The following is a 25,482-nucleotide window of genomic DNA, read 5'->3' as shown; positions in this document are numbered from 1 at the left end:
ATCTATACACATTTATGAAGAAGGGAAAGCAACATGGCCGCCCTCAAAAATACAAACTCTGGCCTTAGTTTAGTGAAGAAGGAAGTTGTCTAACTGTTGTTTTCTGTTTTTGTGTCGTTACTTCCAGCAGTTGTCAATGCAGCGCCCCCACAGGTGAGGAGGGGAACAGGTTGCTCAGTCGGTGTAGGGGACAGAGAACCACAGCAGCTGAAAATGTAACCAGTGTTGCAGTTTTTGTCCCAAACTGAACCGAGTCTATCGGACTATCAAGTGTGAAAACACCCTGAAAGTGTCTAGCAATTACTCACCAAGTACCCTATAGGCAGCCAGATGGAACCTTATAAGTACTTTTTAATTACACTGTAAACTTCCAGATGTACTCCCCCATTGCTGCCCTGCAAATCCAGTAATTACCCTGTAAGCAGAGCTGAGACATAAGCAACAGATACCCCAAAGGTAAGTGCCTCCATAGAAACCCCTTCAGTGCTCTTCAAGCACCCTACAGAAACCACATAATCATTATTAGGTACGCGCCTTTACACCCTGCAGGCATCAGACGGACTCTAGTGGCTGCCTTGTAAACAAAACCTTTAAGTAACCACTAATTAGCCTGTAAGTAAGCCTGTATGCAGCCTGTAGGTACCTTGGTATGGACCCAGTAGGTACTGGTTAGTAAAAACAGAGAGGGAAGTGGTAGGTTACACTCAACTCCAGCATCAGCAGGGCTTCATTTAACACATTTAGACCAAATATGATAGCTGCTGTGTTTATTTCTGGTTCAGACGCCGTCCGATAAGCATCAACACAATCCCATTCATGAGTTTGTGGGAGCAGGAGTCCTTGTGTTTGGGCAGAGAGAGGAAGCGGTGGCATCAGGACGGTGTAAATCCTCCACAGAGGAAGGAGGGGGAGTCCTTCCTGAGGATTTGTTTCTGTCAAATGAAGAAAGGCGCTGGCATCTTCTGACATGATGTCCCCAGCGGAGCAGGGATGAGGTCAGAGGCAGTACATCATGTTTCCTTTTTAACTTTTTCCACTGGCGAAACTTAGCTGCAGAGTAATAGCAATAAAAGAATACGCTTTCAACCTGTGTGACCCAAGGATTGATGGCTTCCAGTGGAAATTCAAAACACTTTGCACGTTCTCTGTTCTTGACATTTAAAACCATATGAAAATGAAAACGGACCCCAATTAGAGCTGTGGGAAGCAGGGGCCCTCTTGGTTCTCTTAGCAACTAGCAGGTTTTTACATCCCCCCCCCCCCCAACAAAACGCCTTGAAAATTGACCTTCTCATCCAGGGAGCGCAGATAAAAGCAGCCTTGAGTGGCCTCAGATCAGGCTATTTTGATCATCGTCTGAAGGAGGATGAAAATGGGGAAGTAAAAATAAAGGAGGACAAAAGAGAGAATAATGGCGCGGCGTGTAACTGCAGAGGCAGCGTGTTGAATTTAATGTCCTACATTCTCCCAATAAAGAAACATGACATTAACTACCAGGTATTAATGTAAATCACAGCAGTGGAGGACAGTAATAGCCACTTTACGACAGGTGATTATTATTGAAGCGGCTGTCAGAGGGACTGACACTGCGCTGGATAAAATCTAAAAATATTCAATAATTTGAGTGCATCCTGCAGAGCTGCTGGCAAACAAGCTGCGTCTTAAACAGAGGAATGCAGGGGTGTCCAAAGTGAGGCTCGGGGGCCGTTTGTGGCCCTTGGATTCATTTTGTGTGGCCCCTGACTGCAATTCAAGAACGGCATGAATGTGGCCTTCCGACACTTTTTGTAACTATTTTAGGATGAAATTTTCAGTGGCAACTTCTTAGCCTGAAAATTATAAGTGCAACATTAAAGTTTTATTTGTTTTTTACATTTTTACCTTATAACTCATGTCTAAAACATTAAGTGAAAGCTGATAGGCACATCTATCCATTACATTTGGCTAATTACTGCAACGTTTCTAGAAATAAATTCTTATCTTGGCTCCCGGGAATAAAATAAAAACATTTTTCAGACTTAAGAACGGAAAACAATAATCTCTAAAGCTTAAATGACCTCAAACTTTAAGGAAAATGTAAAATATTACATGTTTTATTTATTGTTATGAAGGTAAAACAGAAAAAAATTCACAATAACATTTTTAATTGGTTGGAAAATAATTTTATTTTGGCCCCTGAATACTTTCACCTGGTGTCTGAAGTGCGGCCCGGGGGCCACTTGTGGCCCACGGATTTATTTTGCGTGGCCCTGGACTGAAATTCAAGAACGGCATGAATGTTGCCTTCCGACACTTTTTGTAACTTTTTTAGGATGAAATGTTTGGTGGAAATTTTCAGCCTCTAAACTGAAAACGATAAAAATGACACAGAATCTTTCTTTAAACTTTTTCTAAACTCTTTTTTAATCTAATAATAAGTCATGCCACAAACATCTAGCAAGGTTTTACTCCGATTCCGACTTAGAATAGTCCATGTTTTATTCAGTGTTGTGCTGGAAAAAGAGAAAGAATTTATAATAATATTTTGGGGTTTTAATTGGTTGAAGATTTTCAACATGGTGTCCAACATGCGGCCCGCGGGCCGTTTGTGGCCCTCCGACACTTTCTGTAGGATGAGATTTTTTCTGTGGCAAGTTTATATCTTCTTGAACTAAAGATAATAAGTAGAACAACATTTTTCTCTAATCCAGCCTGTTTTTATGTATGTATTGTTATTTCATAATAAGTCAAAGCAAAAACATCAAGCGAGTTTTTACTCAACTAGAGATTTGGGCAAAGTCTTTGTTCCTGGGAATAAATTAAAAACATTTTATAGATTTAAAATAGGAAAACAATAAGTGCAAGCCTCTAAACGCAAAGGCCAGCATAAAATATTCCATGTTTTATTTATTGTTGTGCAGGTAAAAGAGAAAGAAAACCCTAAGTGGGGGTTTTGGTACTTGGTGCAAAAAGACGGGACACCAGAGAGAAGGTGGCGCCGAAGAGGGATGAACTCAGAGAGGAAGAGAGGCGAGGGTGTCACCTGTTGAAGAGCATTCATCTGAGCACCGGGGTTAAAGGTCAGCATCCGTGCTGGAGCTGTGAGTGGCAGGCGGGGGATCTGGGCGACGAGGCGGCGGCCCAGCGGAGCGGCCGGCGGTGGCGTGTGGTTTGGCCGGGCCACGTTTCTGACTCGGTGCTGACTAACTGAGTGTGTCTGCTGACAGAGTGTCTGACTGATAGGACGGCCCCGGGAGGCTCTTCCAGGGGCCCGTTACAAAGTGTCTCTGATAGGCCGGGCCCGTAGCAGCGCCGCCGGGGCCCGCCGACAAATTAAATTTAAGCCCCGCTAATGCACAGCGTAATCACAGAGTGAGGTGGTGATAAATGTTTCAGAGAGGTTAGCATGGGCGCAGCAGAGGAGGAACTCTGCACAGAAGCTCAGATTGTGACAGCAGCAGAGGGAAAAATAGCAGAGTGTGACCTCAGCTCTGTGCTGGAGAGAAAAAATAAAAAATAAATAAATAACCCTCTGCTCAGAAGCCAAGGACTCGTATGAAAGAACAACAATAACACACCATTATGAGATGTAACATTTTTGCGACGACCTGCGTTTCCAGGGGGAAATTTGAAAGAAAAGCAATTTCACATTAAACTATCTGACACAAAGCAGGTCTGCGGATGGAGGAAGGGTGTGGAGACAGATACCAACCTGTGTGTGTGTGTGTGTGTGTGCGTGTGTGTGTGTGTGTGTGTGTGTGTGTGGATGGTTAGAGGGGTGGCGGTCGTGGAGCTTCCTAACAGCCATCGGCCAACTGGAGCGAGACACACACATCCCCTCCGCCAAGTTAAAAGGGATGGAGAGGATGAAATTTCAAAGCCTCCCCTGCAGACACACACTCCGCTTTGCACACATCAGCACCGAGATGTTCAAATATTCCACCGCGCCGTTCCAGCTTGGTTTCCTCCGCTGCACGCCCGTATCAGACATGCTCCTGTGATTAATGAGGAACCCAAAGAAAACGGCTCCACATGCGTGTGCGAGCGAGCGCGCGCAGAGCGAGCCGGAGCTGCTGCTGCCTTCTTCTCCCACCATGCTAAAAACTGTCCTTAATTAAAAAACGCCGTCTCTGAGTCATATTTCTCATGATTACTTGCTGCAGGCAGTGCAAGTGAAAGTCACTGTGAGATAAGACGCCAAGTGGCACACATTCACCTATTAAACTCCATTCACTTATTATGGCCAACAATGCCGCTCTGATTAGCTGGAACACTGACAGTATTAGCAGACACATTCCAGAAGCGGAGCACAAAGAGTAACTCTGCTGCCCTTGTACAGACAATACACCCCCCACCCCCCCACCTCCATCCTCCGCTTTTACATCCCTGACATGACACGCTGGATTTGACCCCCTCATCTCTCCGTCTGCGTGCCGGGAGGACAGAACCAGCAGCCCGATCTGGAAGCTCAACAATCACCGGTTCCTTCTTGTCTTCTTTGTTTCTTCCTCTGTTTTTTTTCATGATGTCAACATTTTTGTTGCTAAGCAGTCGTTGCTGTGGTGATTCTGCACAGCACTTCCCACTGATCGCAAGTCAGTAAAAAAAGAGAGAGAGTGACCTGCACCACCGGCGTGTTGCTTTAAAAACTCACCGAGGTTCAGGACAGACCCAAACAGAATCTTTTGACCAACAGGCATCTTCACATGTTCACCGCTCACAATCTGCACAGGTGACCCTAACTCAGTAAGTAACTTTTCAGGAATTTATGAAGCTGGTTTTAAGTCAGTAAGTCCTTAAATGTTGAATTTAAAGTTCTACTTCCACCAGCAGATTATTTCATTTACAACATGGGAAAAATGTTTAGTTACAGGTGAAATAATCTTTACTCAAAGTTAGTGCCTATATCTTGCTAAAAAGTTACTTTTAAGTTTGTTTTGTCCTATTTTAATTACACTAAGACATTTGCAGTGGAAACTGGATAAAATCCTTGGTGAGATTTTGTATTTTTGCAAAAGATTTTGCAAAAATCCCTGGACCTTTTTCAGTCCAGGGACTGAAAAAGGTCCAAACTAAAAGTCCAACTCCTGACCTTTATGGTCTTGGTTCACATCTTCACTGTAAATTTGCACTTTATAGTAAAAACCAAGATATTTTACCATATTTAAAAGTACTTCCAGGGAGATGTTACACTGCAAGTACTTTTGATCTAGTTTTTAGTGCAAATATCTTAGTAGACTTGACATAAGACAAAACTTACAGTTTAACTTTTCAGCGACGCAGAGGAGCTTGTTCCAGCGAAACCTATAACACAGGAAGTGTCCTCTCCTCTAACAGCTGAAATAATCTACCAGTGTAACTAATCCCCTCTTTTTAATAAATTATTGACCTAACAGAAGCTCCTATGTGTCGCTGACAAGTTGACTGTAAGTTAGTTTTGTCTTATTTCAAGAGTACTAAGATATTTGCACAACAAATTAAACCGAAAATACTTTATTTCAGATTAAACAGAGACTTCAGCATAACTAACAACCCTTTTTCTCCTAATGTGAAACCTGAACTACTGAAGTGAGACAAATTAACATCCAAACTGATGATTTTGATGAGGGTTTTTGACTAATTGTAATGTGATTTGCTTGTTTCGTGGTTGGTGACTTTTTTACGGTGTGACCTGAAATGTGCTACATAAATAAGCTTAATGTAAGTTAACATCTAGTGCACACCGAGGTTTAAATTAAAAACGTAGCTTTCAAGTAAAACGGCTCATCATCTAGAGAGAGCAGTAAATAAAACTCTCCATGTTAGTGGACAACATTGGGTTCGGGTCCAAACAGAGCCATCACGCGGTCCGGACTGGGACCCAGCGCCGCCCTTTGTGGATGAACGGGTGAAACGTTGACGGGTTGCTTTGCCTACAGATGTCTAACAGCGTCGGGTTCACCTATTGACTGGTCCACCAGCAGCCGCCCCCAGTCCTTTACTGGTGTATGCAGTCAGACACACCTCCAGAATCAGTGTCAGCCTCCCTGAGTAATTACAGCGATTAATGCGCAGGCTGCGCTCGCCTCTGGCTCTGGACACTTTATCAAGGCGTGCGTGGTAATGGATGAACGTACTTTCTTAATAGAGAATCCATAGTGTCTCAACTTAAGACAGAAAAAAAAAGACACACGGCCTTACTTTACCCACAATCCTCCAGGAGGAGATCGTTTACCAGCACACAACGAGAGAGAAAGCGGTCGGGTTCGGCTGCCCTTGTCGTCGTGCTCGCTCTGACCTCTAAAAATGGACAACAAAGATCATATCACGAAACCAATACTAGCAGCGACGGCCTCTGCACAAATTGATTTACCCACCCAGAACTCACTCTCTTCTCAATGAGGTGCCAGGATGCTCGCAGCATATATCACTGTCACACAAGCACCCTCTAGTGAAATGTGATTTTTATCTTTATGAGCTTTTTTCTCCCCCCTTCTCGCTGCAGCATGTAGCGGCTTGTGATAAGTGACGAGAAATAAAAGCCTTGGCACGTTTTCTTAATGCAGGTGCTCTCTCTGCACATATGGGTGCCATCACACACGGAGCGCGTCGCCGCTGTGGTCCTGCACGGCTTCGGGAAGCGGCTGGCGAGGCAGCAGGGGGTCTGCGGCTATACGGCTCATAGATCACTAATGTGTGGGTGAGAGTTGTCACCAGCCAGCGCCTGGCTGCGAAGCGCAACATAGTTTATGGCACCAAATCTCCAGACATAAGCATGAATCGTGGCCCAGGCAACAACGAGGAAAAGCAAACTAAAAATAGATGATAAGCCTTTTCCGCTCGCCCCAGAAACAATGGCTCCTGGTTTTGATTTTTTTTTTCCAAACTGTGGTGCGAAAGGATAGAGGGAGGCAGCGGATAATGCCCGACTGGCCCTGGAGTAAAAAGATCTGGAGGAATACAACGGAGAGGCCCACGCTAACCTGAAACGCACCTCGCTGAAAGCTGGAGAGACACGATAAACGTTGCACTTTCAAGTGTGTTAAATGCACTAAGATAGTCGGGCCTTTCTCCCTTTCCAACTGACAACCTCTGTTACACAGTTAATTACAGCCAACTGCAACACAGTGCAGTGTCAATTATCATGTGCTTTCTCTCGCTCTGCCTCTCCCCAGTGGATATTTTTACTGCCTGGGCTTCACTGCTAAACTTTCTACCTTCTTTTATTGCTATTCTGCCCAGGTCTCAAGGCTGAATTACATTTGCCAGACAGAGCTGTAAAAACAGAAGGGATTTAAGGATACAGATTGGTGGAGGGTAACCTAATCTTCCCTAATTGGGGGAATGGTTCTCATTTATATCAGCCTGCTTTCCAAAGCAAGCTCATCGACAGGCGGCATTTTTACTCTGACGACTCGCCATCACGAAGGAGGGAGGACGCACACATTAAACCTAATCGACATTAATCAAAGCGCTACTCGGACTTATTAGGCCGTGGAAACGAACAGGCGACAGAGAAAGATTCCCCAACGTGGCGGTTTTGTTGCGGCGCCGCGGTGCTGCTGGAGTGCTGTGAAATAACACATTCTGGGCTGAAAATGGAACTAAAATGGTAATCCTCTGCCAGGCGAAGCGTTCTCGCCTCGCCAGATGCTTAGTTCTGAAATTTGCCTAATTGCCATGCTCAGATCAATCCTTTTCACTCTGCCAAATGAATCTGCCAAAGTGTGTTTGTGAGCATTTTGTTGGCCCAATATGCTGCTTCTTCTTCTTCTTCTTCTTCTTCTTCTCCTGGTAAAGATTTCCAAAATGTATTTATTTATTTTTGGTGAAGGACACGGAGAAGGGACTCAACCGGATGTGCTTGCACCCCTGCCGACCCGAGTGCCCATTAGCCACGGTGTAGCAGTCAGGGAGCGGGGCCTATCCATCTCACCCCCACACATAAAGCACACCCACTCCTCATATGGCTCACACACCGCCGTGGGCGGACTAAATGAGGCTCTTTGATCAAAGGGGAGCAAGCAGGAATGGACGCTGACTTTCTGACCTCACACACACACACACACACACACACACACACACACACACACACACACACACACTGAATCTATATATATTTATAGATTCATGTTTACACACACAGACAAACAGTGAAGTCATTACTGTTTACATCTGGGAGCTCCAAGAAGCACACGTCTGCGTTTCATCATCAACGCAGAAAAGTGGGCGAAACGAGGAGAGACGGGATTCAAGGCGCGGATTAATGAATCAGAAGTTTAGTCAACGTGGAGGAGCGGCTGAATCCCTGCTGCCCGGCTGCCTGATGAGCCACTCCATGCTTGTCAACAACATCCCCTATCATTCTCGCACAGCTATCTACTCACAAAACCAAGACCCGCCCCCTACATCCCTCCAGCAATTCCACCATCCTCCAGGAGAAACACCTCCGAAAGCAGAACGGGTTGCTCGCAGCGACAGCAGCAACCATCTCCGTCCCTCCCCTCCCCTCGTCTCTCCATTTCTGTGCATGCTCTCTCTCGTTTCTTTTTGTCTACACTTCTTCTACCTTCCCGCGCTGCTGCTGCTGCCGTCGCTGCGTTTGGCGCGTCGGATGAGAACATAAAAGAGGCAAAAAATGAAACAGGAGGGAGAAAAAAAAGAAAGCGAGGGGGAGAAACAGACAAACGGATGTAAGGGGAGGCTGGAGAAGAAGAATTAGCATGAGAATACTCACAGTGTTGTTGTTGTTGTTGGAGGAGCGCGAGGATGGGAGCGCGGCACCGGTTCCTCCGTCAGATACAACCTGCACAAGATTGAAGAGGGAGAAAAAAAAGAAAACTAGGCTGTGAGAGCGGCAAAGCGAGAGCAGAGAGGAGGAGGAGGAGGAGAGAAGAGCAGGACAAGGAGGAGGAGGAGAAGAAGAAGAGGGAGGAGGAGGGAGCCGAGCATCTAATGCGTGCACCAACAGGAACCCAAATAAAGAAATAAAGGAATCCTCGAGCAATGTGTGTGTTAGTGGGAGCTGGTGTGGAAAAGCAGGGAGGTGGGACGCGTTTTGGGGAATTCAAAACAGAAAAAAGATGCGGGGACGCACTTGGACTCACAGTCACTTGTGACAAGTCGGATCTGTGGTCCACCTCCCTCCTTATCGCCGCCTCACTCTGTTCTCACACACACACACACAGTTTTTCTCACTCTCGGCTGCTCACACTGATGCCAGAGATTCAGCGGCTGCCGGGGCGCGATCGCCCTCGGAGCCGTACGTTACCCAGAGAGGGAGAAAGGGAGGGAGGGAGGGCACTACCGGCTCTCCCGCACGCCTACGCCGCGCCGTTCGGCCCAACCTCTCAGCTCCCAAAACTCCATCTCCACCTTCAGCGTACAGCGAGAGAGAATGCTCTGATTGAATGAAAGCAATCCCACTGGCATTCAGGCAATTATTGAGGCTGCTGGCGCTGTTTTGGGATTTTTTTTTCCTTGTCCTTGCCTCCTTTTACCCGTTTGTCCCCTCCTGGGTTGACGGAGCGACTGTTTCCTCTCGCTTTCAGCTTTTCTGGACTGCAGACATATGCCACTAATAATGTAACTTCTGTCACTTCAGCTGTTTTCGTCACCCTGATGTCCAAAGTCAATTTCGCTTCCCTTTCTCGCCCCTAAAACTGGGCTTCTGCAGATTTCACTAAGAACATTTTCAACACCATTATGATGGAATTTAAGAGCTAAATCACAACAGAAATGTACGAATTCTGTCCGACAAACGGCCGATAGATTTGTGGACGTTAGCAGTGAGTTAGCGGTAACCTCAACCACTTGTCCTCTCCTGAGTCGACTCTTTCCTCTCTTTCAGTTTTCTGTTCTCCAAACTTAATGCCATCAATATTGTAACTTCTGTCCCTTCAGCTGTTTTCAGCCCTTATGTCCAGCAGATCAGCAGCAGGGATCCACAAACTCTAAATTAAAGACTTTTAAAGACCTTTTTCTGACCACTATGAAAGAAAGTCAAGGACTGAAAAGTACCAACTTTTTCCAGCCAACTGGGAATAAATTTGCACTTCCTCATCACAGATGAAAAACAGCTAGCTAACTAGCAATGGTATGCTAGCAGTGAGCTACTGGTAGCATCGATCGTCTCGACTGACAGAAAAGTTTTGCAAGAAAAATATACATATGAGATTAAATAATCCCGTGAAGACAATCATTAAGATGTGTGCTTAACAGATTAAAGGTTAACTTACTTTGTTAAAACATGAATTTAAGACATTTTAACCCTCCCGCAGTCCACAGAAGGCCGAGTGGACCCTGCATGAACTTCTTACCGTGTGCGCGGTCCCAGTGGGGTTGCACTGACCCTGCGTGCGCCTTCATGAGGGTTGTTTTTTTTCCTTCTGTGTTTTCATGAAAAGGCGGACTGACAGCAAACCCTCATCGCTTCTCCACTGTCCAAAAATGGCATCTGCCACGCTCCTGGGTGTGAAACTAGAACTATGGGGGTTAAGGCCTTAATTTCAGCTACATGAACTTAAGGATGCTTGGATGCCCTTTAAAAGGCTCCATGAAATCCAACTTTTTAAATTCCACTGTGAGCTGCTAAGAGGAGAAAGTATATCAAATCGCCTCACCTTATTGGGTCTAGAAATGAGCAGAACACAAACGCCTCGGGGGAAACTTTAATAACGGTCTTAGATTTCTGCTTTTTTTGATGCTCACTCCTGTTCGCTCCGTCCTCCATACTTTAAAAAAATCTATCGTCATCAAACAGAGAGCTGCAAGTCAAACACCTAAGCCTCTAATCAGGTAACCCTCCCCCCCGCCTCCCTCCACCCCCACACGCTGCATCCCTGCAGCCACTACTGCACTTTATCTCCCCTCAATTAACATCTTCTGAGCGAGCCTCTATTATCTTAACCACACAGAGCAGAGAGGTCCTCCGAGGAGACGCCGTGGAGGACGGCTGAGCCGTGGACGGAGGGCTCCCAGGCCTGCTGCTGCCGCTTCAATTCGCAGGCCTAATTAAAGCCCCAGTCAGACATGACAAACTGCAGGGAGAGGTGCTGCAGAAACAAACAGGCAGGAGTAGTGTTGCCTGCGCGGGTGCATGTAGCCCGGAGGATTCTCTTTGTGAGGATTATCTGCCAGAAAACAGCCACGTTCATGTCAGCGTCATAACAACATCATCTAAATCTCTTTTGACAGTTTGCTCAGTTTGATTGTGTTTATTTTCTTTGCTGTATAGGCATCGCAGTGTCACAGCATCCAAGATAAATCATTCTCTGTGTGAAGGAGAGACTCTGTGAGACAATGCCAGCTTCAAACAGCTCAAGGATTCCAATAAAGCGCAAATATCCCGGCCAGCCATGCGCCGAGCATGCAGCTAATTTCTCTCTCTGTATAATGCCCCAGTCTGGCCCGTTTCATCTGTTTGGTTGCCCTCAACAAGTTCAATTTCACCCTATGAAGCCATCAAACCACCCATTAAGCCATCAACTTGCCCTCTTTGTCCTTGCTCCCGCCTGACACCAACAGTGTGAGCCGCCGCCGCCGCTACCGCGCCCCCTCCCGGCACTCCCACCGCCATCGAACTGGGGCCGTCCCCGCACACCGTGGACTCTGGCTCGGGCCGCACCATTAGGAGTATTCTATTACCGTTAGGTTAACCTGTCACGCTTGGATGTGGTTCTGTTTATTGTCTGGCTGCAGTGAAAGGGCAGGGGATAAAACTCAATCAGCAGGACAAACGACCAAGCAGCCATCCATTCGTCAGGACCCCTCCCCTGGAGGACGCCGGCCCCTGCGGCCTCCGCTGCCTACTTACCTCAGTTGGTTCAAACGAATCCCAAGATGTCGGTTTTTGTGTCTGGCTGGCAGAACGACGTCTCTTACCGTCGTTTTGAAGATTCCTTACAAATATGTGGTGAGTCGGTTATTAGGAAAGTGTTTATTGTTTGAGTAAAGTTTTGTTTTTGACATCATTGTCATTAAACTGAGTTGCTTTTGAACCATAATAAAAAAAGCATCAACATATTTGATGTGTATAAATGTCGATATTGTTTGTTCAACTGTTTTTTTTATAACTTTATAATTTTGTGTTTAATGATATAAAGCAGTTTGAACTACTTTGCTGCTGAAATGTGCTATAAAAATAAACCTGATCGATTGATCGATCGATCATTGGAGCCGTGATGAGAAGAAACAGGACAAACGACGAAGCAGCGGCAGCTGAGGGACGTCGTCCTTCACCTTCTTCCAGTTTATGAAAATCAGTGTCAAACGTTTGTGCCACTACCATTTCAAAGATATTAATAATTGCTTCCAGAGGTCAATCAAAGGTCAACATCCCCCTGCATATGTGCAAAATAAAACAGAAAATGGTGTAAATCAACATTTCCAAAATGGAAAAAAAATGTCTGCAGTTATAATTTTTAGGATTAAAAAATAAACGTTTTGCCGTTTAAAACAAAAAGCTAAATTATAATGAATTTATTTCAGTAATTCTTTGTAGCACAGTTGACTGACTCGACATGCGTTTCATTTTGTAAAAGTGGGGAGGCCGGTTCAAAATGCCCAATCACGCTGAAGACCATAATAAATGTTTCAAGAGGTCAAAGGTCAATCAGCTCCCAAACTAAATGTGGTGCGAAGCGGCTGTGCTACATTTGTGCAACAGAAGTTTTAATTTCTGCAGCTACAACTTTTAAATATTCTTCAGAAAAGTTTCCAGAGGTCATCAGAGGTCAACATGCCATCACCCCAACATTAACTAAATCAAACTAAATGTTTTTTTCTAATGTTTTTCCTGGTTTGTGCAGCTGATGTTTTCGTTTGACTTTGTTCATGTGGGGAGCTGGAGGACAAGTTGATCTCTGGTGACCTGTGGAAACTTTTTTGTTTTTTTTAAATCTTACGATTTGCAACTGCAGAAAGGAAAAAAAAAATGTTGCACAAAAGCAGCAGAGTTGATTGACGCCACATTTAGTTTGATTCTGTAAATTCTGGGGTGGCTGGTTGACCTTTGATCACCTCTGGAAACATGTATTAATATCTTTAAAATGGTACAAACTAAACTTTTTGCTGCACCAACGTTGTTGATGTGAGCAATGTGGGGGTTTGCCGTCTTCACCCAGGTCTGGCCCAGAACTCAGAGGACGAGTTTTCGGACATAAGTTCCTCCCTCCGTCATGCCTTGAAGCGAGACGGATCGTCTGGACTGAGATCAGGCCTTACAGGCGATGTGGAAGTGATTAAGGAAGCCAGTGATCAGCGGATGACAGGGGTCAATCCCCTGTTGGGCAGTTGGGTCGAGCCTTGGGCTAGGCACTTAGCCTAACACGGCGGCTCCACGCTCAGCTGTGAGAGCGCATAAAATGTCACATCCAACTTCACCCTGCGCCAAAGTTCAAAGCCAGACGATGACAGTGAACGCTTTGGTTATTAAAAAATTTCATATCGTAATGAAGCAGCCGTGTTCCGTCTTCACGCACATCACCCCCCTCCAGCAAACACGCCGTTCCTTTTTTCATGCGATCCATCAAGGGAGGGCCACAATTAAGTGACTAATTTGATTAGGAGATAATGTGAGTCCCACTTAATGGAAAGGACAGCCTTCACAACACAGGCAGATTAGTTTGGTGGATGCCTGCTTATTAATTAAGACAGCCCTCCATGCCCATATTAAGGCAAATGCACAGATGCAGTTTTAATGGGTCAGAGCATGTGAGACGAATCGATACGTGCAGGACGAAGATGCAGAAAAACTGTTGTGATGACAAAGCATGTCCAACTTCAAACCCTGGAAACTGTCTGAGGAAGTTTGGTGATGTTGCTGCGATTATTATCCAATAAGGTGCAACAGTTGCTACGACACGTCGGAGCAATCTCCAATTTCACTGTGTTGGTGTTTCCACCGTTTGTCATTGCAAAGCAGAGCAAGAGAAAGTTATAGTTGTTTAAAATACATCCCCAGACGTCGGTTTTTATGTCTGATTTCTCATTCTGGGAGGCTTCAAATCTCCGGCTTTTTCCTCTGCTGTTATCATCTGGAAGCCGAACGGCGGCTCCTACCTTCGTTTGAAGATTTCTTACAAATATGTGGTGAATTATTTATTAGGAAAGTCTTTATTGTTTGAGTAAATGGGAGTATTTCTTCTTTTTAACACCGCTGCAGCCCGGTAAGAAGAAAGTTCCTCCACTGTCAATTATAGAGTTTTAGGCATCAGGATATAACAACTATTTGGTTTTTAAAAGGTTCTGAAATTATTCAAACATAAACTCAGCTCTTGAAAAACGCAGCTGATTTCACATCGTCATCATTTGTTAAACCAAACGTAAACCAAGATGGAAAAGGTGTTTGTGTAGAACTAAGTACACCCTCCCTGTTTCAGTTACATTAAGTTTATTCCAATAAACGGGAATTAAATGTTGTCACAACTCACATTATTCATGTATCTTTATTAGGTGGTGATACTGAAGGAAGGAGCTCCAGTAGCAGTCAGTATTGCAATGATTCTGGAGAGGCCTCTGACTGAAGACTGTGGCTGAACGACTCATGTCCGTCATGACATGCTAATAGCTCAATTTCCAGTCAGCAGAGACGATATTATCATCCGTCTTAGATGACGCTCATCTGTTGAAAAGAACCGCTAATCCACCTCGTTTGCTTTTTGTCTCTGGTTAGACAACCGAACAGAGACGACGGACTCTGGGATACGATCCTCACTCTGAGCTCTGCTGGGATTCGGGGTCATAGTTCAGGTGATATTTGAGCTTTTCAGATCCTAAACAGCTGCGGCCAGTTAAAAATACAACCGCTTGTTGCCACGGTTACTGTTTGAAAGTACAAAGTAAGCTGCACAAAATCCTAAACCAGAGGGAATGTCCATGCAATGCCTCAACTCAATAAAGATTTCCAAGGGATCAAAGTGAATGTGAGTGTGAGCTCCTCTGAAGACGCAGGAGTTTTGGTAGTTTGCTGCTTTGGAGCAGAAAGATGTGAGCAGCTACAACGGCAAGACGGACAGACGTCAGGAATGACCCCTGCGAAGGAACGGGATGTAAAACCATTTCCAAAAGTATGAAGTGGACTGCAGCCCAGGGCATTCTGGGTAAAAACAACCAAAACAAACATGCTAGCGCTAGCGTGAGAAATGGATTGTGTTTTTATGTCAAATACAAAGAGAAATACTACAACATTAAGATCTGATGCCTCTCCATTTTGTTTAAATTTGGTAAAGGAGGAAGTTGCGCTCTTTTCCTCTTCAGCAGTTCTTGGCGCAGCGCCACCACAGGCGAGGAGGGGAACAGATTGCTCAAACAGTTTGGTTTGTTGGACACGGTGCAGCTGAAATGTAACAAATGCTGCAAATTTTGGTCAAAACTGCATCTACTGTTCACTTCAAGTGTGGAGAAATGTATGTCTGCAATCTTAAATGAACTAAAGCAACGTTGGACAGGAGAATGGGTCAAAACTCATCAAGCAGACAGACACTAAAAACGTCAGACAAACATTACAGAGTTATTGGTAAATGATGTTCAATCAACTGGAGGATTAGAGCATAAACTTATCTTTCACGCAGACATCTTTAATAAATAATGACAGTATGGAGTCTGTTGTATTTGTCCATTTCTGCAGTAATTATATTTAAATAATTGCAGAACACGTTAAAGTCCAGATTCTTTTTATGTTCTGATTCGTTCAACTATCAAACTGAAAAAGAGGTGCACTTTATTTTTCTCTACTACTGACTGTAGTGAATTATTTATTAACAATTTACTGTTAAAGTCTAAATAAATGGCAGTATTCCTGCTTCTCAAAACTATTAAGCCTGACTTCTTGTCTTGTTTGGGCGGCTTTATAAATGACCCGGCACAGAAAATGGAGTCCCTGAGAGAACAGCTTTTACTTTGTGCCATTTCGGGAGACATTTTTTCTTCCAAACTCCAACTGATTTGTTTGTAACTCATGTCCCACATGCCTTAACCGTTGCCCATCGTGCAATGACAATAAGCCAGATAAATCTGAGCTGCGACAATTTCTGAGTCCCCGTAGGAAAAAGATAAAAACCACAAACGAAAGCAAGAGAGATTACTGTATTTGCAGCAGTCCTTGAGTTTGCACTCCTGCGTCTGGCTGGCATGTTCAGCCACTGCAGTGCTCTGTCATTCCGGGCACACCGCACACTCCCAAGCGCTCTATTTACGGTGGCCGAATCCCCGCTGCGTGGAGCAGGAAGAGTATAATCTCCCAGCGGTATTCGTGGTGGTGAATCTGCCAGTGGTGTCTGTGCATACCAATGGCAACCTCACCTCTGTCTAAGGAGTTATGATGTAGAAAGAAAAAGGAGAAACACTGCAAGCCGGAGATTGGATGTAAGAAAGGGAAATGGCGGCATCTGGAAACCCCCCACCCCCAGAGAAACGCATTCATCCCAATCTCCTCCAGCACTGTTACCACTTTGGTGACTGCTACTCGCACCACCTGCATCTGCAGTCACACTGCGCTGGATCCAGTCAAGCAGCTGCATTTCTGTACGTCGCCACCTGCTGAAACGTTTCTCATTCTGAATGTAATGATCATCTCCGTAAACAACCATTCCAAGGAATTTCATCTGAAGAGACAAAGCTTCAGCGAAAGATGTAGGTTAAACTGCTGGGAGACGTATTGTCTTTGGATTACATGAGGAAGGAACAACGCCCCAGGAGAGAACAAACAACTGCAAAAAATGGGAGTGTGATGAAGTGTGTGAGTGAGGGCTTTTACAAAGCCACGCAATGGGAAGCGTCTGCAAAGTTAGGCTTTCCTTTTGAGTGTGTGCAGGTCTCATTGGTATGTGGCGCATGACAAGGCGCTGGGTCCTTCCTGATTATGATGTCTGCTGAGAACAGGGTTGGCCCAGGGTGAGAGGCAAGCAGACAAGGCAGCGATGGAGGGAAGATTCACAGAGCCTCTGTTCTCTCACCAGGGGATCCCCCACATCATTTAGCGCCTCATGCAGATCGCTGCTAGTGGCAACACAGCCCTCTGGGCCCGGGGAATTAATGTAGCAAGCAATGGCAGAAGTGATTTATTAAAATAACACAGCCTGATGAGAGAGGGGCCAGGGTTGCTCCTCCTCAGCTCATCCCCATCTGCCGCTGAGGGAGGAAATAGAAGCATATAGATGCTACACCGACGAGCCACAGAGAGGAAAGTGGACAGCCACTACACAAATTGTGCAACAGTCCTCGCTGTCATTGCTTATTTATTTACCCTCTTTCCATTTGAGTCGGGCCTTGTATTAAATTGATCCCTCCTGCCGCGTTTTGCCTTGTTGAACAAGCGCAAAGCCCCGTTAAGTGTCTGTGAAAGGCTGGTGATTGTGTTTGCGGTGCCCCGGGTGTGCTGCGGCCGTCCGCTCCCCTCTATCTCCTCCGGACAGACGGGATTAGAGACTGGAAGAGGGGCTGAATGACCCTCTTGGGTGGGTGGGAGGAGGGCAGGAGACAGGCAGGCGGTGAGCAGCTTGGTTTAGAGCTAAAACGCAGTGACAAACACAAGCCTGTGCAGCCTCATGCACACGCATTCCCCCAGACACGCATGCACAAAGAGTTTAAACTTAGCTTGCCCCCCGACAGATGCCCAGCCGTCCACAGGCTTGGCCATGGGCAAAGCATGCACTGGACCATGAGCTCCAAACTGTACACGAAGGAAGCGACTGCAGGAGTCCTCACACTGCTCCTGATAGAAATGCATCTGCTGTGCTGTTTAACATCTGCTGTTTATGATTTTACATTTCAGCGTGGATATTCCTGATTCATTTAGCGAAATGATAATTCGTGCTGATTGCAGTCCTAATGGCTGTAGAGAGACGCTGAGGAGAGAGGCACTGTGCAGACTCAATGGCAGGTGGGGGAAGGTGCTGCCTAATAGAACAGCGACAGACAAACTACGCCACATAGGAACATTAACCAGACTGATTGCATAGAAAAGTCTGCATGGGTCCATCAGCACAGAAGGCAACACAGAAGGCACAAGCATACTGCTACCCATCGTTTGTGTCGTTTCTGACCACAACTTGTCCTTTATCACCCATGGAAACCCTTTTTCTTAGATCGTCTTCCTTCTTATAGACATTCGCAACATTTTGTCCAACAGTGAGGCAGGAAAACTCGTCTATGCTCGAGTCATTTCTGGGCAGGACGAAACAAATCGAGCTTATGCAGCATCGAAACTACAACTCACTGCTTGTGTGCAATATTTGATGGCAAACCGTCATGAAATGATCACCTGGATATCAATAAATGCTTGGCCAGTTAGATGGACACTAAATAGACCAGATGCATATTTTTCATGTCCTAGATACTAAAACTAAAAATAGAGAAAAGGAATAGCTATGAAAAATGGTGTGACAGCTACAGTGGACCCGTCAGGAACCACAGCTGCCCCAAGTATTTTTGGTCTAGTTTCTAGTACAAATATCTTCAGACATTTGAAATATGATAACATTAATTAACAAGGAACTTTCCAGTAAGCTTTAGGAGCGTGCTTTAAGTCAATAATTCCTTAATATTAAAAACGAATAGATCTGGTTCCACTGACAGATTATTTCACTCTTAAGACGTTTTCCCCATGTTATAAGTGAAATAATCTGCCGGTGAATCGTGAACTTTTTCATCAACTATTAAGAAGTTATTGACTTGAAACAACCTCTTATGTCTTTATAAGGCAGCACAGCAAACTGAAAAAGTTCAAAACATGAGACATGAGACTTTACTTATGAGACAATTGTTTTAAAAAGTCTAAGAAGTAGAAGATTACACCTCCATGACTCCACCACGGTGCTACTGAGCTGCCGGGTTGTCGGCTCGACGTTAGCCTGACGTGCTAACCTCTGCTTCAAATCCTCAATAACAGCCACACTGAAAAACTGCAGCCACAATAAAAAAGCCGAATTGTTTTTCCGTGGAGCTTCATGCATGTTCAAAATAGGCTTCACACATTATGGAGAGCGCATTGCTTTCTTATTCACCCATCACACTGGTGCCTATCTGCCTTGCATACCAATGCCACAGTAAGCCATCTTGGGTCAATATCGCTCCAGTATTGGCTTCCTGTGCATTTTCCACTGTAACATAATTAGATTACCAGGTAAGGATTTTTTGGACATGACTGCAGCAGTTTTTATACTCCATATGTAAGTCTACTGCACACGTACGCAAAAGTAACATTATTTACACGACTGGGACTAAAGTATAACAGCACTGACCTGATAAAAACTGAACTAAATTGCATTTAACACAATGCAAACACTTTGTGTGCGCTGATGAAGATTCCCGTACTTCAAGAGGCTTGAAATGGTATGACTTAGTTTGATGAACTTCATTTTAAACAAATTTAAGAAACAGCTCAACACTGATTTCTACACGTACTACTCAAGAGAGGAAGTCATCAGAAGTGACAGATATATTTTAAAACTTATTTTTTTTATATTTCCACCTTGATAACATTATTTTTAAAATACACAGCAGCTCCAGTAAGCTCCGGCAGAGACCATCAACGCTCCGTCTGATTTTATGCATCGTTTTACTGCCTTTACACGTTGCAAGAGAGCGGAGGAGCACATCATCTGATGAGAGCTGCTAAAGATTTATGTTTTACATTAGGAGTCGTTCCCGATTTATGTCTACTTATGTTAAATTTAAAGTAGTGGACAGAGCGGGTCAGATCGTTATTGTGTTTTTATACATGGCAACCAGGAGTGTCCCAATGTAGATATAAAGGCTGCTGTTCTCCAAACCATCTGCTGTTTCCTTTGTTTGCATCATGTTCCACATACTGACGTACATCTACAGGTTTAGGTCCCTTTATGCTCACGATCCAGGGTCACATTCTGCCTTTTGAACACTATCATACATTTACATGCTTAATATCAGGTTGCCGCTCGCTCAGAGTGGACTTATTTCCAACAACTGAATATCAAACACTTCAAGAATCTAAGTGCAAAGGCTAAATTAAGAGAGGCTGGAAGGCAGAATAAAATAGAAAAAGGTTGTTGCATATCTTTTTTAAAATAAATTCAGCCAGAAAAGGGGATTTTTTTTAGGCTGCCTGTAAACTCAGGAACATATTTAGCCCGACTGAAGCCAGAATCTGGGATTGAAGTGTTCCTCCTTGCAGGGGGAAGAAATGGATGCCCAGAAAAAGAACCTTACATCTCAGCTGAGAATCTGCGGTGCACATCTCCCAGCATGCTCCGTCTATCTGATCCACAGATCTGCCCCCCCCGGGGGACGTGGCAGTACAGCTCCCCCCGCCAAAGCAATGGAGCAGCACTCACTCGCATAAAGAAGCACGCTTTGAATCAATTCAGATCGGATAATTGCGTTGCCGGGCACCTTCCTTGGCGGGGCAGATAAGTGGAGAGGCTCCAGTCGACATTTACATCTCACACACCTCATCAAATACTGGTTCTTTGTCGTCATGCGTTACATTTGAATAAAGCAAAGTTTGAATTTTTAAGCAGCGTGAAAATTCATCAAACCTTTCCGTCCAGCGAGGGCCTTGTCTCTCCGAGCAAATAACTCTTGGTTACCTTATTCAAACTGAAAGTGGCAGGGCTCAAATCAAATCAAGTCAAATCAAATTGTGCTCGGATGAGAAAGTGAGGAATGGAGAGGGACGGGGGGGAAAAGGGCTTGAAAACAGTCACATTTTGTCACAGTTCAACCACTTTCTACCCTTTGAGAACTCAGAGAAGCAATTTACAAAATAATGCAGATGAATTCACCCCAAGCTTTAAAAATGCAACTGTTTCACTGGAGTGAAAGTCAAGTGCAGATGGAGGAAGTAGAGACTTGAATAATTTTAATCACACTGGTTGTAGTTAACACTGGGACGTTTAGTTAGAAATTTGTTTCCTTTTAAATCAATTGGATTCAAAAATACTTAATTAATCCCACAGAGAAATTAAATGTCTCAACTCAAAGTGAGTCGTTATGGATGGAGATCATTTCCTCGCAGCAGAGACAGTATTTACTACAAGTCCTGGATGACGACATCAGCTGTTAGCAAACGCTGCTAATCCACCTCGTTTGCTTTTGCTGCTCCACTTTAAATTCATGAGGCCTTGGAGTTGTGGACAAGAGTTGAACTTCCTTCTCTCTCTGTTCTTTGAAGTGAACCTTGAAGTCCAAAACAATAAATATTTTACCCAAAGTTGCATTCAGTCCGCTTTAATCCAACTCTGGTTTGTTTGTCTGGAAAGTCCAGTTCGTTTTGGGAGGTGTGAATGCACAAGCGAACTCTGGTCTGCCTACAAACTTCAGTCTCCAACCATGTGAGTCTCTTGTTTGTTGTCAGGGACACATTCAAGACAAAGGACATTGTAACTATTGTCAAGCATGGTAGTGGTAGCATCATGCTGGGAGCCTGTTACTGGTGCATCACATTAAGAGACGGTTGCTGTTAGTTAGATTCTGGCTACATCCGGTTTTAAAACTCGTTAATAATGTTTTTAAAGCTGAATCTGTGTAATAAAATTCTGTTCAAACACTGAAACACACACAAAAAGTCAGTTGAACTTATAGGAGACGTAAAACAAAATATTACAGAGTATGTAGAAATTCACATTTGTGCTCCAACTCTGCATTTTATGCATTTTGCATAATCGTTCCACCCTGGAGAAAGAACAGTTCAAACCTTTAAACTCCCAGAGTCACTGAAACATTTACGGCCATGTAAACTGCAGACGGCAACAGAACATGTTCCTTTATGTGACGAATGGAAAAAGAGCTGAAAGGAGATAAAAACGAAGCGGCGAGGCAAGACGGAGAGACGAGCTCGTGGCGGTTCCTCTACCTTCAGCTGAACTTGTGTAGCAAAGATGAGGCACAATAACAATGGGTTGCCATAGCAATAACAGTGGAGTGTGTGTGTGTGTGTGTGTGTGTGTGTGCGTGTGTGTGTTCAGCAGGGTTGGGTGGGGGGAGCAGATAAAACTTTTATCCATCAGCTGCATTGCTCCACCATCATCAAAGCTCTTCTCCACTTTCAGGGCCAAGTCTGAGACACCTGTGGATCATTAGTCTCCAGTCATTTATCCACGTTTCTTCTTCTCCTTCTTAAAAGTTGAGGAGTGAAAGAAGGTTTTGTAGAAAAGGAGAAAAGAGAGAAAGAAGGGGGTAATCATTTCTTTCCCCCAGCAAGTCGGTTTCTCTGGGCGCCAGCCAGCGCGGCTCCCTCTGGGCTACCTGTGCAGGTATCACGCCTGCGGTCTGAGGCTCCCCTCTTTGTGAAGCACTGGCCCTTTGCAGCACATCAATACGCTGAACTTTTCCTGCCGAGTACCTGAGCTCTCCTGCATGACCCGCTCCTCCTTTATCTATTCTGTTTAAAGATACCGGTAGCAGGAGGAGCCTGATTACCTCCTGGGACGCCCCCGCTCCTCTTCAAGTTTGCCAAGTGAGAAAGTCCTCAGAAGTTTGTTGACAGATCTCTGCTGCGGCAGCAGGGAGCGATGGACACGGTAACCTTGGCTCTCCAAAGGACAAATGGAGAGTTTTGAAAAGATCAAGTGAGATGGATTTTGTTTATAGAGGAGACAGACAGGAACAGCGAGCGGAGGTCTGCGCTGCGAGAGGAAAACAATGCGCCACACGCAGGACGGAGCTGTGATAAACATTAAACATCGTCACAAGGATCCTTTTCATGTGACGACGAATACAAATGAGAGCCTAAAGGAAAGAAAGTGAGGGAAGCACAACTAGAGAAATTTAAATGCGTTAAATACGAGCTTTTGTTGCTTTGCAGTTTTCATATATGAGTAAACGCGTCCAACAAAGTAGCAGGAAGGTTCAGAAAACAAAGAGAAGTCGTGTTATGCAACCGATCGTCACACATTAACGATCTTTTGGGTGGTGCGAAGCTTCCTTTGCTTTTTCTGTAATTGTGTTAACTGGTGATTTCTAAGGGGATAAAAGACTTACCTGCTCAGCAATAAAAACATTGTTTTGCTGCCGTTTCTAATTTCTGCCTCATGTCGGCTGGATTTAAACTTTTTTCTACACGAAACGCTTTTTATTTTATTTCCAATTAAAATGTTCTGGTGAACACAAACTGGATGTTAAAGTAGCTGAAGAAATATTAAAGATAAAACTTTAAGAGTAGCAAGGCAAAAGCTATGAAGGTGAATTTCCAAAATCTGGATGACGAAGCATCTTGGAGCTGCTCTTTCTGAAACTAAAGCATTTTATAGACAAACAAAGAGCAAAACTTCTTATTCAAGGACTTCTATCCTCCTCACTCAGAGCATTTTAGAGACCAGAACATGAACCTTTCCTGATGCACAGCGGGAGAAATCAGGTGTAACAGGAGGAAATACAGTCAGTTTCACAAAGACAAGTATAAAAATAACAGGGATGCAACTAAAAGTTATCAAGTCTGATCATTAATGAAGGAAAAAAAATGCCACATCCCACCAATTTTTTATTTAACCACTCAAGCTTGTTATGCAATATTAGAAATACATTAAGATGAAAGAAATAATAATATTTTTTTTAAATAAACATTTTATTTCCTAAAATACAAAAACTGCATTCCTTTAGTGAACAACTGAACTTTTATAGCAAACGATTTATCTGTTTTCTGCTGCTCAACTTTTCACATGTTATTAATCTGATTAACAGATTAATAATTGGACAACCAAAGATGATTAGTAGGAGATTTTAATCTAAAATTGCTACTTTAGGAGTTTTGGGTAGAAAATATTTACAGGAAAAGCTTTTTTTCCTCCGTCTAAAATGCAAAATGTACTATATATATATATATATATATATATATATATATATATATATTTTTTTTTTTTTTTTTTTTTTAAGTTTTGGCTCAATAGATTCTCCAAATATCTTCCTCTTTCAGCAAATGGCCCATTTTTTTACAGTCTATTCACAAAACAAATTGATAAAGTTTTTAATAATTGATTCATCACCATCAGCTCAAAAATACATAAGAAACAAGAGAATAAGATTCTGTACATTAAGTATAGAATTAAACTTTAAATAATGTGCAGTTATCAGAACGAGCACGTATACCCCGACCCAAGGAACATGCAACTGATTGTGATATATTTTAAAATATATAAAAAATGCACATGTATTTCTGCAATAAAGGACAAAAGACTATTTACCAAAAGTGAAAAAAACAGTGTAAACAACAGCAAAGAGGAAATACCAGCAGAAATGTTATTTAAAATGAGTAAAAGTGCAAAGACCAGCTGGGATGTGAACGCCGACGGAGTTTGTAGGGATTCGTTTCAGTCTGGCACCAGCTGGGAGGAAGGATCTATGATCACGCTTCTTTGTGCACTAAGGATGGACAGAAGGAGCAGCAACAGATTCATACACAGAGTGGGAGACATTTAGGAAACTAAACAGTGTTTTCAATGCGGAACATTTTAGACTCTGACGTGCTAAACGAAGGGAACTGAGGTGAAAATCAATCCCAACCAGAAGACTTTGAGTTTCGATACAAACGTTAGAATGGATTCTGAATGAGGAAATGGGTCTGAGCGTTTTCTACTTGTTGATTATGCCCCACTTTAAGATCCTCCATAAATCATATTCTTAAATTATACAACAGGAGAGACACAACGTGGCTCTCTCGACTCCCACAGTTTCAGAAATAACATTTCCAGACTCACAGATGGCAAAGATTTTGTTTTTCTAATATTTTTTAGATTTACTTGGGATGACGTGTCACTTTTTTGAGGACATTCGGGCGTCAATGAGGCTACATTTAAATTATTTATTACATTTTCAAGTCAGATAACCAGTTGAGCTCAGTTTGGTGAAAATTTGTATTTAATTTGGTTATTTTAAAATTTAAAAAGAGGTGCAAATCTTTCCATTGCTTTGGACAGTTTATCCCTGCCTTTGTCTCATGTCATCTTTGTTATTTACTTTTATTCAAATGTATTTACTGGTGGCAAAGAAGCAAAATCAGAATAAATCTGTAAGCGGGTGAAAATAAATTTTGATGTGGACAAATGTGTGTTATTTTCTGGCTGGAACCTTTTGAAGCTTTTCAGTCATTTCTGCTAAATAATTCACAAACGGCTCATTCTTCAAAGCTCTGAATGCTGAACCTGGGGATTTCTGCTTAAATCCATTATTAACATTCTGTGTTATATTTTTAATTGCGGAGTAAATCTAAGCATGGCTCTGGTATTTGTGCTGTCATGCCAACACAAGGTAAAGATGCTTTACTGAAAGATCTTAGAAGTGTGGCAGGCATCTGCATTCAGTCCCATGATGTCATTAATCTGAATAATTTAAAGATTTTTCTAAATCTTAAAAAAAAGTAGCTCAAGTTCAGTCAGATTGCTCCTCGGAGCACATCGAGTCTTACCACTGATTATCAGTTGGATTCAGGTCTGGACTTTGACTAGGCCATACTTTTAACATTTTTCCGGATCATCAACTTTGACCAGGATGTGCTGAGTTAGTTTTCTTTCACACATTTAACTTTAAACACAATATTTTGAAATTAGTTTC

At 43.6% G+C, this 25,482-nt stretch overlaps 1 protein-coding gene across 13 annotated transcripts in view; it reads right to left on the bottom strand.

Moving 5' to 3' along the window:
- Nucleotides 1-25,482, bottom strand: part of rbfox3a (RNA binding fox-1 homolog 3a) — a 553,564-nt gene that overhangs the window by 322,463 nt on the left and 205,619 nt on the right. For 11 of the 13 annotated variants that reach the window (XM_017306228.2, XM_081610324.1, XM_017306225.2 and 8 more), the window contains one exon: nucleotides 8,696-8,764. The exons of 1 other annotated variant lie outside the window; for it this stretch is intronic. The gene's annotated coding sequence lies outside the window, so the exon portion shown is untranslated. Of the gene's footprint in view, nucleotides 1-8,695; nucleotides 8,765-9,065; nucleotides 9,170-25,482 lie in introns of those variants that run through there. One more of the 13 variants, XM_008416526.3, reaches the window with a different exon arrangement.

This window comes from Poecilia reticulata, chromosome 8, assembly GCF_904066995.2.
Source record: "Poecilia reticulata chromosome 8, P_reticulata-male-v2, whole genome shotgun sequence".
In the NCBI taxonomy this organism is placed as follows: Eukaryota; Metazoa; Chordata; class Actinopteri; order Cyprinodontiformes; family Poeciliidae; genus Poecilia; species Poecilia reticulata.
Note: the sequence above shows the minus strand (reverse complement) of the source record. Positions and strands in the feature narration are given on the sequence as shown.